This window comes from Pinus tabuliformis, chromosome 3_2 (genome assembly GCF_031772625.1).
Source record: "Pinus tabuliformis cultivar Carrire ecotype Pingquan chromosome 3_2, CPIR1, whole genome shotgun sequence".
Classification (NCBI taxonomy): Eukaryota; Viridiplantae; Streptophyta; class Pinopsida; order Pinales; family Pinaceae; genus Pinus; species Pinus tabuliformis.
This window is the reverse complement of record NC_142302.1, coordinates 1,009,706,577-1,009,711,675: the sequence shown is the minus strand read 5'-3', so window position 1 is coordinate 1,009,711,675 and position 5,099 is coordinate 1,009,706,577. Positions and strand designations below refer to the sequence as shown.

The window sequence follows — 5,099 nt, the reverse complement described above, 5'->3', positions numbered from 1 at the left end:
GCACTAGCCTTCTTGATTTTGTGGTGCAGGATTTGTCTTGTGGAAGGAAGTCTCCTGTGGTTTTTTTTTTTTAGGAGATGGCCTAAACAGTGAGGACTCATGCCTAGTGGACAGTGGGCACTTGTCCTATGTGGTGCTGCCCTAGCATATTGCCAAACCTTTACCAGACTGCTAATCCAGACAGTGATAAGTCCAAAATGGTTGTCTAGATTCTAGCCCTAGCGCTTATAAAGTGCAGTTCTCACCACAATTGTAACTACCAAAGTGTATATGTTATTCATGATTATTTGTGTATGAGGTACCCACCAAACACATGTGTTGATCCATAGAATCAGAGCAACGAGCATAGTAACGAAGTACACCAAGTAGTGGGTTCCTTAGCCTCCCCATCTTAGAGATCATTCGATATCAGTGAAACTAGTTTGGGGATGTTGAGTCATACATCATTCCATACATCCTCAAAGCGGTAAAAGGATCATCTCTAGACAGACCCTAAGCAGGGCACCTTCCACCCATCAAAGTACCGCCTCTATAGGCAATAGATATAAGTTATTTAAACTCAGAAGCAATCTATTATTTCATATTTTTGTACTTCCACAATCTCTCGTTGTAATTATATCATATTAAGAGGAATAAAGAGCCCATATCATGTCAACCTATCTTCTAAGAGTTTTCTTGAAGTATCCGGGAATTGGATTCCAACTCCAGCTATAGCAAACATAAAAGGTAGCTGCTCCTACTGATGCATTTAATATTTTGATTTCAAGCACTGGGGCCAAGATATTTAGAGTTATATTGTTGTCTTCCTATCTGTCATGCATTTCTTCAAACAGATAATCAGTGACTATAAAAGATAACTATTTCTTTCTATTCATGTATCAAGCATCACATTCTAAGAAATTAATGAGTGTAGTTGTTGATTTACAAAGATTCTCTCAAAGCCAACTTTTGCTAGAAGTATCTATCATGATGCCTTTCCGCACAACATCTTGGGTTGTGAAAAGACAATAAGCGTCTTAATAAAATAGATGGCAGTTATTTTGAAGCAGCTTAACATGAATGCATTTGTACAAGGCTAAACATTGCAACTACATAAAACAGTTAACATGATGCTTTTCCAGAAAAAAAAAAGTGAGCCTAAAAAAAAGACGCAAATACTGTATGAATGCACTTCACTTTAATGGTATCAAAATCAACAAGAACAAGTTTTGCATCTCTTGCTAGACAGCTTATTGATAATATCTAAAATTTGGTTTCTCATCTCTCCAACTGTAGATGTTGTCACTTGGCTCTTCAACATAGCTTCCCAATCATCACCAGAAATGTTTCCTTCACATGCACACAACTCTTTCACTATGACTAAGACAAATAAACCACAATCATAGCCATTTCTTTGCTGAGGTGTGAAATGCAAGGCCAATGTGGTAGATGATGCAGGAGGACCCATAAAACTCTTAATGTTTTCAAATAATTTCCTTCCATACAGTCCATTGCACTATGCAGAACTGTCATAATGCTCAAAGATATTCCTTCTCTTACTGTATACAAGCAACTCCAATGTGAACCACCGCCTGCCTCACTGAAGTCTTCATTGTCATTGATGGGGAAGATAACCAGCTCCTTTTCTGGAAGCTTCAGGGGATCAACAAATTGCTGGAGGCTACTAGCATTAGGGGCATTCACAATCTAGAATGATATTGAAGGTGCAAGAAGAAGGATCTTAGGAGAGGTGGAGGAAGACAAGTAGAAAAATAAAACTCAATGATATGATCATTAAGGTAATAACGGCCTTGAAGAATCTTCAAATTAGATCTCCTTAACACAACATCACTCTAGCTCAACACTTTTTCATTGTCTCCCATGGAATCCATATATCACTCTTTCAGTACATAATATTCTTGACCACTGAAATTCCACAAGTATTTTATAAAAAGGAAATATTTGCTTTTCCTAATAATCGACCACATGCACAGTTACTATAGCTCAAGTGTATGGAAACCTTACAGTGTCCGCTAGCTTGTGGGAAACTTCACTACAAGCCTATCAAAAAATGTCTCCATTGTGCCAAGCATGCTTAATCACATAATTTATTTTCATAAGAACGCATCCTTGAATCATAAAAACACTAGACATTAAAGTGAGAGGAGCCCTGCAAGTGACAGGGGCAGCGTTCCTCAACTGTGGTTTTGAAGCCAACGAGTTTCTCAACAAATAACAGGCCAAATATTGGTTTTAATTCTTGTTTCTTTCTTGAATTGGTGAGACAGCCCAGAAGGGAAAACCATGATTGGGGAAATTGAACCTTGGTGGGAGGAACATGACCACCCATTGTTAACAATCAAACAAAGACCCTGTTGACAAATTTTGGACACTTTGACAGGGCTATTAGGTTTTTATTGTAAAATTGTGTTGGAAGTTTGAAAGAAGAAAAATGAGCTCTTTTTATTTTGTAAATTAATCTCATGTCTTTTATAGATAGGCAAACAAGTGTGATTCACATTTATGACTTGTGTTTGACTTGGGCTGAGCCAGAGTCCACTCAATTTCCTGAAAGAGCAGAGTTAAACTCTGAATCAACTTTGGACTCGGAAGAGTGCTAATGTTGTTGTTGAAATTAAATTCAAGTAATATATTTTGCCATAGTCACTTCTTTTCCATAACAGGGAAAGGATACCTAGCATGTTTTGCGCCTTCCAAGCTCTCTATAATCAGTTACGGTTAGGAAAATCACATACATAGCTAAAACCACTAACTCGACTAGTTGTATGATTTCTAGCACTGGAATTTCAGTCATTTTTACTATTCTGATGTTGACAGGGGCTTCCAAAAATCATAGAAGTAAGAGACTTACCACTTGTAACTAAGGCCAGCACTCCACTACTGTATATTTGTGACTACCTTCTCCACTGTTAGAAAGGAGGAATCGCTTCGTTGTTGCTGTGACTTACATGAATACTAAGAGTGGAGTCAAACGGACATGATTGATTCATGTAAACCCCATGTTGTAAAAACGTTCCATGTTACCAGTTTAGAGTTGTTTTACCCGTAGCTAGAACCAGCAGTGGCATACAACAGGACCACTGGATGCTCTTTATGTGGCTTAGCATCTAGCAGAATACCAAGAAAGTTTGGCATACACATCTCTACAAAATGTTTTCCTACATGCACGCTTATGGATTCCAATATCAAATGGTTCAGTAATTTCTGAGCAACTAAGGGGTGCTTTGGAAGCCACAGAGGGAAAATTTGAAGCAATGCTGAGTGAGGCTAGGTTGGAGGCAAAACATTTCAAAGAATCTATGACTTGCACCTTTAGTCGCCATTAACAGATGCAACTTACTAGATTATTCTAGCTGAACTGTGCATATCTATGCGAGAAACATGTCGGACACAGACAATCTTGATCCAGAGTCTCGAGTTATTCATAACCACCGCCAACATCATAGTTTCTATCCTGATCGACTAGCGCCGATCCATGCTATTAATGCACATGCTCATGTAGCTGCACACCATGCCCTTATGCATGGGATACTAATGCAAGGCCAAAATGAGGGAGATCCTCACCAACATCAAGGAGCCCAAATTCAAGGAGTAGATAGTGGGCATATGCATGTACATTACATGCACAGTGATGAGCATGGACATGCATCATAGCAATGACAATGGTGCTGGAGAAGAAAAGAAGTTATTGAGAAGTATAAGCTAGAAGTAAAGGAAAGCATGGCTCAGTTTACTGAAAGAGAGGGTAAGTCAATGGCATCTCTGAGAGAAGCTGAAGCCAAGGCCAATTCTGCAAAAGAAGAATTAGAAAAGAGCAAGATGGAAGTGGCAGATCTTAAGGCCTCTCTAATGGATCAAGAGAATGAACTACAGGAATAGGAACTACAGGAATAGCGCAGTTGGTTAGAGCGTGTGGCTGTTAACCACAATAGCTTAACAGCCACAAGGTCGGAGGTTCAAGCCCTTATATCGGTATTTGCGGTTTAGTGGGCTTTGGGTCCAGATTTTGAACCAAAGCTCTGATACCATGTGTAAGAGCCCTATCCTAGGGTCTGCTAACCGATCTATTTCTAAAAAAAATTAAATGCAATAAGAGGCAGTAGTTTACTCACTTACCAGACTTTTAGACAAATAAAATTTTACCATTTACATTCTAATAAAATTTACATGAGTAAAATATGGAGGAATACCTATACCGGTGGCTGGTGGAGAAGCCTTTGTCTTGCGACTCCTGCTGAACGCTCCTTTTGACGGACACAACTGGATTTACCTCCCAGCCAACTAGGAAATAATCCCTAACCCAGGAAACCTCCACAGGTTCCCTAGCCCTCCGAGCCTAAGTCCAACAAGATGTAATGTGCGTGTCAAAAATGAATGATCCAGACCAAGATAACAATATTTCCCTCCTCTCAACAACCCAAGAAACCTCCATAGGTTCCTAAGGTCACCAAAAAACACGAGTCCTCAAATCACAACCAACCCCACAATCATAAGCAAGACCCCCAAGCCCCCCTTTTCTCCCTTCCCCCTTCCCTTTTTATACCCTCCCTCTCTCCTCCATATCAACCACCTGCCATTAGTGTCATTAACTTCTCATCCATCCTTATAGTTGACTTCCCTTCTCCCAAGTAAAGCCGGGAGTACATTTGATAATGTGACATGAATATAAAATTGGGAAATTAATGAGAGAGGACCGTGTCTTGTCCCAAGTAAATCTGAAAGTACATTTGGGAATGTGATATATATATATATATATATATATCTATATATATATATATATATATATATATATATATATATATACATATATATATATATATATATATAGATATATATATATATAGATATATTGATAATTAAATGGAGAGAACTATGTCTTCTCCCTAGTAAATTGTAGGATATTAGGGAATGTGAGATTTAATCAAATGGAGAGGACCATGTCTTCTCCCTAGTAAATGTGAGGGTACATTGGGGAATGTGAGATGAATATATATATTGATAATGAGTTGGAGAGGACCATGTCTTCTCCCAAGTAAATGAGAGGGTACATTGGGGAATGTGAGATGTAATTAAATGGAGAGGACCATGTCTTCTCCCTA

General features: G+C 38.7%; 1 pseudogene; it reads right to left on the bottom strand.

The window, feature by feature from the left end:
• Window positions 1–1,192: 1,192 nt before the first annotated feature.
• On the bottom strand, window positions 1,193–1,871 carry LOC149184017 (NEDD8-specific protease 1 pseudogene; annotated as a pseudogene).
• Window positions 1,872–5,099: the final 3,228 nt, after the last annotated feature.